Genomic DNA, 15213 nt, shown 5'->3' with positions numbered 1-15213 from the left:
GTTCGAACATATCAGTTGCTCTGCAAAAGAAAGGCCTGGCGATATGCTTCTGTAAAGACTACAGCCAAGAAAACCCTATGGAGTAGTTCTACTCTGTAACACATGGGGTTGCCAAGAGATGGGGGCTGACTCGATGGCAGCTAACAGCAGCAACAAAGACACACACAAATTCATACCACCAATATTTTGGGAGCAGCTACAGCATTTCAGCCACAGGGTAGGTGGTCGGGGGGTGGCCAAATGGGTGTAAAGATATGGCCTTTGAATAACAGAGGTGATGTCATGGGGTGGCTGGGGAAGGAAGGTTTTAGCCCCCATCATCTCCATCAGCACCCCAAACCTCAAACATAGTAATAACAAACCTGGATATGGATGGGAATACCTCCGTCCCAGGGGTGGATTATCCAATAGTCAAGGTAAGCACAGTGCTTACCAGATCATCCATAGTGAACAATTCCACATTTTTTCACCACGTCAAAGACTCTGCTTCCAGGTATGGCTGGCATCTGTCTCTCTCCCAACCCCACAGCAGTTTCCTACAGAATCAGAGCCTTTTTTAAAATTTGCAATCCCTGACAGGGGCGGCTGACCCAGTAAGCAAGGGCTTACTTGTGCTTACTTTCCTTACTGGGTCATCTGCCCCTGCTTCAATCTTTTATAAAACATCACTAAGCATCGTTGAAGCCTTGCTATTTGAGCGGCTCGAAGGAGCCCTGGTGGTGTGGTGGTGAAGTGGTTGGCTGCTACTAGTTGAGCACTCATTGCATGCGTTTTGCATACAGTATTTCAGTGAATGGGCACCTGAATTGGTTTCCTATTGTTGCTGTAACAAATTACTACAAATTTAGTGGTTTAAAACAACACAAATTTATTACCTCACCATTCTGGAGTCAGAAGTCCAACATGAGCCTTCCAGGGCCAAAATCAAGTCCTGGCAGGGCTGTTTCCTTCCAGAAGCCCCAGGGGAGAATCTGTTTTTTGCCTTTTCCAGCTTCTAGAGACTGCCTACATTCCTTGGCTCCTGGCCCCTTCCTCCATCTTCAAAGCTTCTCCTTTTTCTGACTCTGACGCTCCTGCCTCCCTCTTGTAAAGACACTTGAAATTACCCTGGGCCCACCTGGATAATCCAGGACAATCTCCCCATCTCAGGATCCTCCATTTAATCACACCTGCGAAGTCTCTTTTGCCATTTTCATAGGTCCTGGGGTTTAGGAGCTCTAACTTCAGTAACAATGAAAGTGATCATGTATTGAGCACCCTGCAGGAGCCAGCCATGGTGCTAAGCCTGCTTCATAAAAAGTGGTGTTTCTAATTCTCACAATCAGGCATCCATAGTTTTACTTTCTTAAGAAGACTGGTGAGGTTCAGAAAAAAAATCATTGCCATCGAGTTGATTCTGACTCATAGGGACCCTATAGGTCAGAGTAGAACTGCCCCATAGAGTTTTCAAGAAGTGCCCGGTGGATTCAAACTGCCAACCTTCTGGCTGGCAACCATGGCGCTTAGCCACTATGCCACCAGGGTTTTCAGAGAAGTTAAGTAATTTGCCCAAGTTCACACAGCACAGGTTCCTATGACTCCAAATCCTACGTTTGTGATTTATTTATACAGAAACGTGCTTAACATGTGCTAATACTAAGTGTACAGCTCAATGACTCTTCGCATTTGTATACACCCATATAACCACCACCCAGATCGAGAACCATTTCCAGAAGTTTCCTTCATGCCCCTTCCAAGGCTATATATACCCTCTGCCTGTCAGGTGAACACTCTTCTGACCTCTGTCACCACCGATCAGTTTTTCTGGGAGGAATGGTTTAAAACCACTTCTTTCTCTGAGGCAAGAAGGGAGTCAGGAGAGATTTGGAAGTCTGAGGGGAGAGCTGGAGAGAGGCGTGAATGGTCACAGAGGAAGTGAGGCCCTCTGCTGACAGTGAGGAGGGGAGGCAGGTGCGAAGGGGGAAGAAGGCACGGATCAGCAGCTGCCCAGGGAGGTGGCAAGAGATGAGTGGAAGTATTACCACCTGCCTGTGAGGACTCCTCTGAGCCGGAGCATGGACTTTTCCTGGACTTTTTTCTCCCTGATGACTGAGGATGGGAGAGTGTAGACAGTGGAAGGTCTTGAGGCCAGGCCAGATCAGGAGGCGCTTGGGGCTGGCATCAAGGGTGTTTGTTGAATGAAAGTGTGATGAGTCTTCCATACACAGTTCAAAGTGTGGAAAGACTGGCAGGAACTGCCACTTTGCTGGTTGGTTATTTACGGCTCAGTTCCCCAAAGTGCCGAGTTTGGTACTGGACGGATATGACAGCCCCGAAAATCTTAATGAGTCTTCGGGCTGCTGCTAAAGCAGTTGGCGTCGAGGCAATTCTGGCTTATGGCCGCGCCATGTGGGTCAGAGTAGAACTTTGCTGCATAGGGTTTTCAGGGTCTGATCTTTTGGAAGTAGATTGCCAGGCCTTTCTTCTGAGGTGCCTCTGGGTGGGCTTTTGGTTAACAGCTGGTACTATTCATATACTTACATGTATGTATATATGTGTATAAGGAGCCCTAGTGGCAAAATGTTTAAGTGCTCGGTTGCTAACCGTAAGGTTGGTGGTTCAAACTTATCCAGCCACTCCACAGAAGAAAGACCCGGCAGTCTGCTTCCATTAAGGTTACAGCCAAAAAATCTCTATGGATGGAGGCATTGAGGATGGATGAACCCCCAAAACTATTACCCTGAGATAATCTTTAACTTTAAACCAGAAATATCCTCTGAAGTCTCCTTAAAATCAAACACAGTAGTTTAGCTTAAGAGTAGAGAATGTCTGCCTTGAGCATTTTGTTATTTTAAGAACTATCTATAGGGAATCAAATGCAGCCCTGCTAGCACAGTGGTTAAGAACTCAGCTGCTAAACAAAAGGTTGGCAGTTCAGCTTCGAAGGCCAGAGTAGCAAGGACGGGGGTTTGGGGACCATGGTTTCAGGGGACATTTAGGTCAATTGACATAACAAAATGTATTAAGAAAATGTTCTGTATCCCACTTTGGTGAGAGGCTCTGGGGTCTTAAATGCTAGCAAGCGGCCATCTGAGATGCATCAGTTGGTCTCAGCCCACCTGGAGCAAAGGAGAACGAAGAACACCAAAGACATATGATAAATATGAGCCCAAAAGACAGAAAGGGCCACATAAACTGTAGACTACAGACTGGAAGAACTAGATGGTGCCTGGCTACCACCAATCACTGCCCTGACAGGGAACACAACAGAGAACCCCTGATGGAGTAGGAGAGCAGTGGGATGCAGACCTCAAATTCTCATAAAAAAGACAAGACTTAATGGTCTGACTAAGATTAGAGGGACCCTGGAGGTTATGATCCCCCGACCCTTTGTTAGCTCAAGACTGGAACCATTCCTGAAGCCAAGTCTTCAGACAGGGATTGGACTGGACTATAAGATAGATAATAATACTGGTGAGGAGTGAGCTTCTTGGCTCAAGTAGACACGTGAGACTATGTGGGCAGCTCCTGTCTGGAGGGGAGATGAGAAGGCAGAGGGGACAGGAGCTGGCTGAATGGATTCAGGGAATACACGGTGGAGAGGAGGAGTGTGCTGTCTCATTAGGGCGAGAGCAGCCAGGAGTACACAGCAAGGTGTGTATAACTTTTTGTATGAGAGGCTGACTTGATTTGTAAACTTTCACTTAAAGCACAATAAATAAAGTAAAAAAAAATGTTGGCAGTTCAAATCCACCAGCCGCTCTTTGGAAACCCTCTGTCCGACAGAGTTGCTATGAGTTGGAATTGATTCGACAGCAACAGGTTTGGTTTTTTATAAGGGATCAAATTGACAAGAGCAACTCGAAAGATGAGATGGGAAACTTAGGGAGCAGTGAATTTATGTTAATGGGGGTGGAGCAACTCAGAAAAGGAGGGTGAGAATGGTTGCACAACTCGAAGAATATAATCAATGTCCCTGAATCGCGTATGTAGAAATTGTTGGATTAGCATATGTTCTGCTGTGTATATTCTCAACAACAACAGCAAAAATAAAATATTAAAAAAAAACCATGGGCAGTTCTGATCTGTTACACAGGGTCAATATGAGTTGGAATCAACTCAACAGTAACATGTGTGTATATATGTATCTATATACATGTATAGGTATACATATAGATATATATATACACACTTTTGCTTGTCAACATTATTTTCAGTTTTTCTGGTTGGTTATTGCTGGCGTAAAAATGTTGTTGGTTTTTGTTGTGGATGGTGTACCTGGCAATCTTGCTAAACTCTCTTATTTGTTCTAATACTTTATCAGCTAATTCTGTTGGTTTTTCAAGGTGGATGATCATAGCATGTACAATAACAGTTTTATCTCTTCCCTTCCAGCCCTTACACCTCTTATTCTCTTCCCTTACAGCTTTAGCCTGGCTTTCCAGCCCTACGTATTCGATAGTAGCCGTGATAACGGGCATCTTTACCATGTTAGGAACAGTATTTTAGGTGAGTTTTCGGTATAAAAACCAAGTTAAGGAACTTCTTTATGTTTGTAGTTTGCTGAGAGTGACTATATTTATAATCATAAATAACCAAGGGCCTTATCAAAAGCGTTTTGCATCAATTGACATAAGCGTTCCTTTTTTTCCCCTTTGATCTAATGATGCCGTGAATTACACTGGTGGGTTTGCTGACGCTGATGCATTGCTGGGATAAACCTGATCGTGCTGTATGGTTGTTATTTTAACACACAGCTGCCTTCGGTCAGAGAATATTTTATTTAGTCTTTTTTTCGTCCATGTTCATCAATGAAATGGGCCTGTAATTTTTTTTTTCTATGTTGTCTTATCTACATTTTGGAATGAAGATTACACTTGTCTCACAAAGCTAGGTCAGCTGTCTTCTTTTATTTGTTTTGGAGCAACTTATGTAAGATAGGAACGAACCGCTTGTTTAAAAGGCAGCGGAATTCACCCATAAGACCATCTGGGTCTGATTTTTTTGGCGGGTGGGTGGTGAGAGGGCTTTGACTATCATTTCAATGTTTGTAATGCTAATTGACCTATTCAAGCTCTCTAGTCCTTCTTGGACCAATCTTTTGGCATTTTATAATTTTCTGGGAACTTACCCATTTTCTCTAAGGTTTCAGATTTGTCAGCACATAATTGTTTATAATAGTTTTTAAGTTACTTTTAATCTCAGTTAAGTCCATGTTATTTCCCTTCTTTCTGTTGGATTTTATTGTACTTGCTTGTATCGTCTCTCTTTTGTCATGGACTATCTTGTCAGGAGTCTGTCTCTTGTATTGATTCTGTCCTAGAGCTAGCTTTTGGTTCTGTTAATCTTCCACGTTCATTTTTCTCTAGTTCATTGATTTGTTCCCAGAAATTTTTCTGTTATATTTTGGCCTTTATTTTGGTCCTTACAACCCCAAGTTCAAGGAGCCCTGGTGGCACAATGGTTAAGTGCTTGCCTGCTAACTGAAAGGTCAGCAGTTCAAGCCCACCAGCTACTCCTCAAGGGAAAAGGCCTGGCAATCTGGTTCTGTAAAGATTACAGCCTAGGAAATCCTGTGGGGCAGTTCTATGCTACCCTATAAAGGTGCTGTGAGTAGGAATGGATTCGATGGCATCCAACAACAACAACAATACCCTGAGTCCCCGGGTTCAAGGCCACCCAGTGGCTCCTGGAGATTTGCTTCCAAAAAATCAGCCACTGAAAACCCTAAGGAGCACATTTCTACTCTGACCTACACAGGGTGCCATGGGAGTCAACTCGACAGAAACAAGTACTCTGAGCTGTTACGTCTGCAGCAAGGTCACATCCATCTTGTAAGCCATAAAGGGCCCAGCAAATGGCCATGGCTGGCCGAGTCTGGGCTCCAGCCCAGAAACACGAGGCTCCATATCTCCAGACTGGCTGCCTCCACACTTACCCTGCCCCTGGCCTGGCTGGGAGGGACTCATGGGGACTGCTGGCTGCTGCCTGCTTAGCTGGTCAGTAAACATCCAGACCCTAGGTACCCCTCTTTGGCTTCTTCTTGCCACCCACTCCCTGAGATGGGCAGGAGGTCAGAGGTTGGCTCCTGGCCCTGAGATCCCAGGTGCCATGAAGGCCTCTTCTGGGACAGCTGTGGGGCTTGAACAGCTTAACATTTGGCTTCAGTCTGAGCTGGCAAGGATGAGCTTGTAGAGAGCAACATGGTCCCACCAACGGGTGGAATGTGGTGTTCCCAGCACACGCATGTGACTGCTCGCCACATGGCTGCACAGACCAGTGTGAGCTGGGGGCTCCTGGCAGTAAGTGGTCCTCGTTTGCTAGGCAAGGGGCTTGGCATCAGGGATGTTTCAAGAGTACAGCTGATGGGCCAGAGATAAGCCTGCAGGGGAGCTGGGGCAGGTCATGAGTGGACCCTGGAAAGGGCTCCAGAAATTGGCATGAGAGCTTATTTGCAGGCCTAGTGTGCCAGGGAGAAGGCACTGAGCCTGGCACATGTTAGGAGCTAAATATGTATTTGTTGAATGAAAGAATGAATTGAAGGCACACCATAGAAAAAAACAAACTCAAAATGGATTAAAGGCCTAAATGTGCAAACTAAAACCATAAAATGCTTAGGAGAACACGCAGGGGCAATGCTGTCAGGCCTAGCTTTCAACAATGGATTATCTAAAGTATTAACAAAAGCACAAATGGCAAAAGAGAAACTAAATAAGTGGGACATCATAAAACTTTACAACTTGTTTTCATCAAAAGACTTTACCAAAAAAGTGAAAAGACAAGCTACCAACTTGGAGAATATCTTCCGAAATCATATATCCAACGAGAATCTAATAACAAAAAAACAATTTAACAACAAAAAGACAAATAACCCAATCATAAAATGGACAAAGGACTTGAATAGACATTTCACCAAGGAGGACATTCAAATGACCACCAAACACATGAAAAGATGCTCAGCGTCATTAGCCATCAGAGAGATGCAATTCGAAACCACAATGAGATACCATTTCACTCCCACTAGGATGGCTTAAAAGAAAATAACAAACGTTGGTGAGGATGTGGGGAAATTGGAACCCTCGTCCATTGCTAGTGGGAATGCGAAATGGTCCAGCTGTTGTGGAAAACTATGGTGGTTCCTCAAAAACTTAAAAATAGAACTACCATATGACCCAGCAATTCCACTTCTAGGTCTATACCCAAAAGACTTGAAAAGAGGCTCGAACAGAGAATTGTGCACCAATGTTCACTGCAGCACTATTCACAACAACCAAAAGGTGGAAACAAACTAAATGCCTGTTAACAGATGAATGGATAAACAAAGCGTGGTACATACATACAACGGAATACTACTCAGCCAGTAGGAGAAATGAAGCTTGATACATGCTACAATATGGATGGAGCTGGAAGATATTATGTTGAGTGAAATAAGCCAATCACAAAAGGACAAATACTGTATGACATCACTTATATAAAAAGACAAGAAAAGGCAAGTGTTTACAGACCAAAGTTTATTAGTGGTTACCAGGTGTGGGAGGGAAGGGGAAAAGGGGGATTAACAGTGGTGGAAAGTTGCATTGATTAAGGGTAGGGTTGTACAGCCAATTATTGTAATTGCTATCAATAAGTTGTACACCTGTAAAGAGTTGAATTGGCAAAAGTTGTGTGATATATTTATAACAATGATTTAAAGAATAGCTTACTGAGCCTGCTTATGTACAATCAAACACTTCATGGGATTTGGTTCCTTGGTTTAGAGGTTTAGGGTCATGGTTTTCATGGGGCGTCCCAGTTAATTGGCCTAATGGCGTGTTTAGTGCTTCTGTTCTACTTCCTAGTTCATTGCGTAGTGCCTGGGGTCTTCAAAGCCTGCAAGTGGCCATCCAAGGCACAGCTGGTCTCTATTCACCTGGAGCAACAGAGGAAGGAGGAGAGTCAGGGACAGGAGGAGGATATGGAATGTGTGCCTAATTGCCTCCATGAACAACTGGCTCCTTTGCCGTGAGACCAAGTTACTGCACATTTTGATCAAAGGTTCTGTAGAAGGATCACCATCAAAAGGGATAAAATGCAGAACAGAATTTCAAATTTTCATGGACTCTAGACTTTCTGGAGCCATGGAGGCTGGATGAACCCCTGAAACTATTGCCCTGAGATAATCTTTAAACCTTAAACCAAAAATATCCCCTTTAGTCATGCAAAAACTGAACAAAATTTTAGCTTCCTAGTGAAAAAGGCCTTCCTTGAGCATTATGCTCTTTTAAGAACTATCTATATGCTATCAAACTGACAAAAGCAACTTGAAAGATTATGTAAGAACCTTATGTTAATGAGGGAGGAACAACACAGAAAAGGAGGGTGAGAAAGGTTGCACAACTCCAAGAATATAATCAGTGTAACTAAATTGCACATATAGAAACTGTTGAATTGTATGTTTTGCTGTGTATGTTCTCAACAACAAAATAAAATTTGGGGGAAAAAAAGAATGAATTGGGAGGCGCAAGCTCTAATTGCAGCTCAATTGCTGTGCACTCTTGGGCAAGTTCCTTGGCCACAGTTTTCTCATCTGCAGTACGAGGAAGGGGTGAACTCCATTTTTCTAGGGCTTCTTGGTGCTAGGGGGTCTATGCTTCTATGGCTGAAATCATTTCTAGGGGTGGCAGTCCTGATCCAGAGGGAAGCATGGAGGGAGGGGCTCAGGAATGCAGAGTGCCAGGACATCAGAGACAGAGGTGCTCCTCTAGGTTCTCTGATGTCTGATTAATTACCAGAGTTCAGGAGATCACATTAAGTTGGAACCAGTTTGTCAGGAGGGATCAGGCGGCAGAGAAGAGGGGCTCTGCCCTTGGCCAGACATCCTTTGGAGGAGGTAGATAGCAGGTTACGTTACCCTCTTACCATCTAAGAGCCTCTCCGCCAGTCAAAATGTCCAGTCTCCGGACACTTACTTGTCACTCTTGAGCTCCTATAGGTTCCATTATCTGTCTCATCCATTTATCCACCAATCCATTTGTTCATCCATCCGTCCATTTGTCCATTAATCTATTGATCCATCTATCCATCCATTTGTCCATCGATCCATCATCCATTCATCCACCCACCTGTCATCTTCTATCCATCTGTCTGTACATCCATCCATGCATCCATTTGGCACGTAGTGTTTATGCCCTACTATTAAATAAAGAAATAAGAAATAAAGTCTATTCTCAGTAGGAGCCCTGGTGCATAGTGGTTAAGAGCTCAGCTGTTAACCAAAAGGCCGGCAGTTCAAATCCACCGACTGCTCCTTGGAAACTCTGTCCTATAGGGTCGCTATGAGTCAGAATCGACTCAACAGCAGCAGGTTCGAACAGGTATTCTCATAAGCTCACAGACTGGAAGGGAAGAGAGAGACAAGCGAAGAGACGATCACAGCACAGTATCGTAAGTGGGTAAGTACTGGTGCTGAGGGCTAACCCAGCTGGTGGGGGAGATGGCCTTGGAAAGCTTCCTGGAGGAGGTGATATCTGATCTGAGCCCTGAAGCAAGAGTAGGAGTTGTCCAGGTGAAGAGGAAATTCAAACAGACAAACAGGCAAGAACAAAGACCTGGCGGAGGCATGAGCTCTTTGGGGAGCTGTGAATAGCTGAGTCTGGATGAAGCCTTGAGAGTCAGACGGGAGTTGGGGTGAGATGAAGCTGGAAAAGCCTAGTGATAGAGGGTCCTGTGTGAGTGAACCAGGGGGCTTGGCCTTGGGGCATTTGTGACTGGGGTGGGAATAGGGACTGAGGCCTTGGGGATCTCTAGAGAGGGAGGAAGTCTCTGGGCCAGGCATCAGAACCCCAAGTTCCTTTCTTATCTCTACCCCTGAACAACCATAGGCAAGTCACTTAGCCTCTCTGGGCCTCAGTTTCCCTAGCAGTACCATGGCAGGGCTGCCCTTTGTGGTGTCTTGGGATCCTCCAGCTCTGAGGGAGCCCCTGAGTCACGTGTCGTCAGCAAAACCAGTGCCATGTGAACATCTGGCCTGGCTTGAGGAGGGAGTTAATTGTTCCCAGTCTCTGTGTGTGTTAGGTGCAAGTGGAGGTGGGGAAGGGGAGGCATTCGTTAGGGGCCACCCCTGCAGGGCTCCCAGTCATGGGATATACTGAGAAGGGGTGAGTCACCCACCACTCATCAACTTGGCCCCCAGGGTCCCCAGGTGGGGGAGGGGAGCCCCATTTCCTGAGGGTACCCAGTGGTTTTCAAATGTTTATTAGCAGCAGGCCCTTTGTTCAGAACAGATCCCCACCAAACTCTAGTATTTAAAACCGGGCCAAGGAAAACTCTTTAGGCAAAGGAGGTGGTAGGCTCTGGGCACTTTGCCACCCCACAGCAGCCCCGAGCCCCTCCAAGTCCACAGATTCCAGTTGGAAAATCTTTGGTCTTGGGAGGAGAGACTGAGATCCAGAGGGTGGAAGGGACTGGCCCAGGTTACATGGCACAAGCATCTGCTTCTCTCCTCTTCTGGCCCTGACACTGCCCTCCCCCAGGCCTAGAGGATGCAGGATAAAAATCTTCCCCCTCTCTCTGCAGGCCCTCACTTCCCCTAAAGAAAACTGAGTTTCCAGGGCCACGCAGTTCTGCTCACCTCATGTAAACCTTAGCTTCTCAGGGCACCCCAAGAAGTGAGGACTAAAGCTGCACTCTGCAAAGCATGTTGATCCTCGTCTCTGGAGCTGTTTCCCCATCTGTACAATGGAAAGAGAAGGTGAGAGACCAGAAACAGCTAGAACTCATGGAGGACTTACTATGGGGGAGGTGGCCTTGGAAGGCTTCTTGGAGGAGGTGACACCTGAGCTGAGTCTTGAAGCAAGAGTAGGAGTTGTCCAGGTAAGAGGAATTCAAACAGAGGGATAGGTAAGAACAAAGGTCTGGCAGTGGCAGGAGAACTTAATCTGCCCTGAGGCCCTCTAAGGCATGCATCTTTATTACCCTTACTTTACAGATGGGGAAACTGAGGCACCAAGAAGTTCATTAACTTGCCCAAGATCACATAGCCAATAAGGGACAGAGCTGGAATTTGAACCCAGATGGCTGGTCCCTGGTGGCACAGTGGTTAAAAGCTTGCCTGCTAACCAAAAGGTCAACAGTTCAAATCCACCAGCTGCTCTTTGGAGGCCCTACGGGACAGTTCTACTCTGTTCTATGGGGTCACTATGAGTAGGAATCACCTCGATGGCAACGGGTTTAGTTTTTTTGGTTTGGCTGGTCCCTGAGGCCCTGCTCTTACCCACTGTGCTCTATCACCTCTTATCAGAAGGCCTGAAAGCTCTTTCTGGTTTCATTGTCTGAGATCTGGACAGTAAGATAGAGGTGGTTCAGAGGGATGGGAGGGATGGGATGGGAATTCAGTCCTGGCTCCATCACCTACTTGCTGTGTGACCTTGAATGAGTTGCTTCCCCTCTCTGGGCCTCAGTTTCCAGGCCAGCTTATTGTGCAAATTAAGTGGCAAGCCAGAGTGGTGTCAAGAGATGGTAGCACTCACCATCATTCTTCCTTCAGTCTCCACCCCTGCCCCTCAAGCCCCTGCTGCCACTCTCTTTGCGTGGGGAGGGGGTGGAGGCCAGAAGTGAGACAGGAAGACTTTTCCTCCCATCTCCAAGCCTCCGGGGTCTGTCTCCAGGAGAAGCTGTTCTCTTTCCCCCCTCCCCTCAGAAAGGATCAGCAGGGTGGGGTCCAGCCCCACTCTCCCTCTGAGCACAGCCCCTGCCTCACCCTCAGAGCCTAAACCCTGCTCCCTTGGAGGTCAATTCACCCTCGCGGAGACCTGGCTGGGAGGCAGGGGACATATGGGGTGCCCAGGCTGCTATGAGGGGGTGTCTGAATCAGCTTCCAGGCCAGTGGGAACAAGTTGGACGGTAAGGCCCTGCTGCTCTGTCCCACCAGTTCCACCAGCCCCAGAACAAACACTTCATTACTGGAAGCCCAGCCAGGCAGAGGGGGATGGAAGGGGCCACATTAGAAGATACCATGCTGGGTCAGCCAAACCACGGCTGCTCTCGGCCAGCGGCCCAGTGGCCCATGGACTGACCACGAGGGGCTGGCTCGCTGGATGTTTATGGAAAAGTTGGCCCCAAGGCTGGTCCAGCTGCTGGGCTGGGATCCCCTGGGCACCCTCAGTCCTCAAAATGTCAGCTTGGCAGGGGACATCAAAGGCTGCAGCTGGGCCTTGTTTTCCTCCACGGCCCGCATGGGGAGTGAAGGGCCAAGGAGCCTGGCGGGTGGCAGAGAAGGGTCAAAGCCTTCCAGCCACCCCTGGGCCTCCTGGTCCAGGTGTCTGAGCTGGGATGGGGGGCGAGGCCCTTTCCATATACTCCCTGGAATGCAGCCTTACCTGGGGAGAGGCGTGTAATGCGCTCTGAATCAGGCTGCCAGTTGCCCTCCAGTCAGCTCTGACTCATGCTGACCATGTGTGTGTCAGAGTAGAATTGTGCTCCATAGGGTCTTCAATGGCTGATTTTTTGGAAGTAGATCACCAGGGCTTTCTTCCACATGCCTCTGGGTGGACTCAAACTTCTAAACTTTCAGTTAGCAGCTGAGTACGTTAACCCTTTGTATCACCCAAGGACTCAGGCTTCCTTGGTTTAAATCCAGGCAATGCCCCATACTGGCTATGTAACTCTGGACAGTTTGCTTAACTTCCCTGTACCTTGGTTTTCCCATCTGTAAAATGGGGCAATGATAATAGTACCTACTTTCTAGGTTGTTCAAAATGATCAAATGATTTAATATTTGTAAAGTGTTTAGAACAGTCCCTGTTGAATACTAATTCCTATAAATGGGTGTTACAGAAGTCTTCCAACTTAAGGAATATTGCTGATCATTGGTTCCATGAATCAGGGGCTGAGGTTGTGGAGATAAGTCAGACTTAGATCCTTCCCAGGCAGCTTCAAAGTCAAAGGATGGGGGCTGGAGGGTAGAGTCGGGGGTGGTGATAAACCTCCCCCCCCCCACACCCATTATAGTCACCCTGTACTTGGCTACTGTTGTTATTAGGTGCAGTTGAGTCATCTCCGACTCATAGCAACCTTGTGGATAACAGAAGGAAACATTGCCCAATCCTGCACCATCCCCAGAATAGGAGGTATGTTGCAGCCCACTGTTGCAGCCACGGTGTCAGCCCATCTCATTGAGGATCTTCCTCTTATTCAGGGACCCCCTACTTTACCAAGCATAATGTCTTTCTCCAGGGAACATGTCCAAAGTGCTTGAGAAGCTCCTTAACAACAACAATTGGCAACTAATTGGTGTAATTGTGAGTTTACTACCCGCCCTCCAGCCTGTATGTTTGTATGAGCAGGGGCCACCCAGTTCGTTCCAGGCTCTAACCCAACACCCAGGCCCAGCCCAGAGCCTGGCACCGAGTCGGCGTTCAGGCCTTGACTGTGGAGTGAACCAATGAACATCCGATGCTGTTTGAGCCCGTGTTGCAGGCCCTGTGCTGGGAGCTTCGTGCCCATAGCCACCTCCAGCCCCTTCAGCAACCTCATGGGGTAGGTTGTATTACTCTTTCTGTGCTCAGAGATGCAAACTGAGGCTCCGAGAGGTCAAGTGACTTGCCCAAGGTCCTACAGTCGATAAACGGCAGAGCTGGGACCTGAACCCAAGTCTAAGTTCAAAGCCTGCATGTTTAACCTAATTGTCTTCCTGAAATGCTGGTGTGCTATCAAAGAGCACAGCACCCCTCAGGCCAGGAGTTCAGAGAGCACTGCCCAGCCTGACTGGAGGCTTCTGAGATAAGAGCAGTCGGATCCAAGGCATGGGGTATTGTAGGCAGAGGGAACCGCTTGTGGGAAGGCAAAGAGGCAGAGCCACCTTGCTGTACAACTCTGCGGCACAATGTGTTTGTGGAATAGCAAGAGCTATGGTGTGAAGAAGGAGCCCTGGTGGTACAGTGGTTAGCGCTTGGCTGCTAACCAAAAGTTCAGCAGTTTGAACCCACCAGCTGCTCCGTGGGAGAAAGATGTGGCAGTATGCTCGTATAAAGATTTGCAGCCTTAGAAACCCAATGAGGCAGTTCTACTCTGTCCTATAAGGCCTCTATGAGTCTAGATCAACTTGATAGCAACATGTTTTTTATGTTTTTTTTTTTTAGGGCTGAGGTATGTGAATGGTGGCAGCAACAGGTGAGAAGGCTGAGGGATGTCTGCAAACAACCTTGAGTGCCAGGAAAAGGCTTTTGGTTTTTATGGGGTAGGCTTCGGTCAGGAGCACCTTAATCCTCAAATTGACATCTTTCTTTAAAGAGGTCTTTTGCAGCAGATTTGCCCAGTGCAATATGTCGTTTGACTTTTTGGCTGCTGCTTCCATGGGCATTGATTGTGGATCCAAGTAAAACGAAATTCTTGATGACTTTTGGGACTAAGGCGCACCTGACTGAAACCATGATATTTTCAATCACTTCATATGCATCTGAAAACTGAACAATGAATGAGGAAGACCGAAGAAGAATTGATACCTTTGAATTATGGTGTTGGTAAAGAATATTGAATATACCATGGACTGCCCTGGTGGCTCAGTGGTTAAGAGCTCGGCTGCTAACCAAAAGCTTGGCAGTTTGAATCTACCAGCTGCTCCTTGGAAACCCTATGGGGCAGTTCTATTCTGTCCTGTACGGTCGCTATGAGTCGGAAGTGACTCCGTGGCAATGGGCATGGACTGTTAGAAGAACGAACAAGTCTGTCTTGGAAGAAGTATAGTCAGGGTGCTCCTTGGAAGTGAGGATGGTGAGACTTCTCAAGTACTTTGGACGTGTTATCAGGAGGGACCAGTCCCTGGAGAAGGATGTCATGCTTGGTAAGGTAGAGGGTCAGTGAAAAATAGGAAGACCCTCAATGAGATGGACTGACACAGTGGCTGCAACAATGGGCTCAAGTACAGCAATGATTGCGAGGATGGCACAGGACCGGGCAGTGTCTCGTTCTGTTGTACATAGGGTCGCTGTGGGTCGGAAGCGACTCAACAACACCTAACAAAACAACAACATGAGGTGGATTGGAGCCTCTGGAGAGTCCCAAGCAGGCCCTGCAAATGGCCAGATGTATGACCATTCTAGTGGCCAGGATGGAAGATGAATTACAAAGGAAGAAGGCCGGAGGCAGAAAACAAAACAAAACAACTTTCTACAAATAACAAACTTCAGTATTATTATTCATGGTGAACTCTCTCCCCAAATCAAAACTTAACTGCCCCTCCTAAAAATGTTAAACATA

Source organism: Loxodonta africana, chromosome 24 (assembly GCF_030014295.1).
Source record: "Loxodonta africana isolate mLoxAfr1 chromosome 24, mLoxAfr1.hap2, whole genome shotgun sequence".
Taxonomy (NCBI): domain Eukaryota; kingdom Metazoa; phylum Chordata; class Mammalia; order Proboscidea; family Elephantidae; genus Loxodonta; species Loxodonta africana.
The sequence above is the reverse complement of the archived record's forward strand: the minus strand, read 5'-3'. Positions refer to the sequence as shown.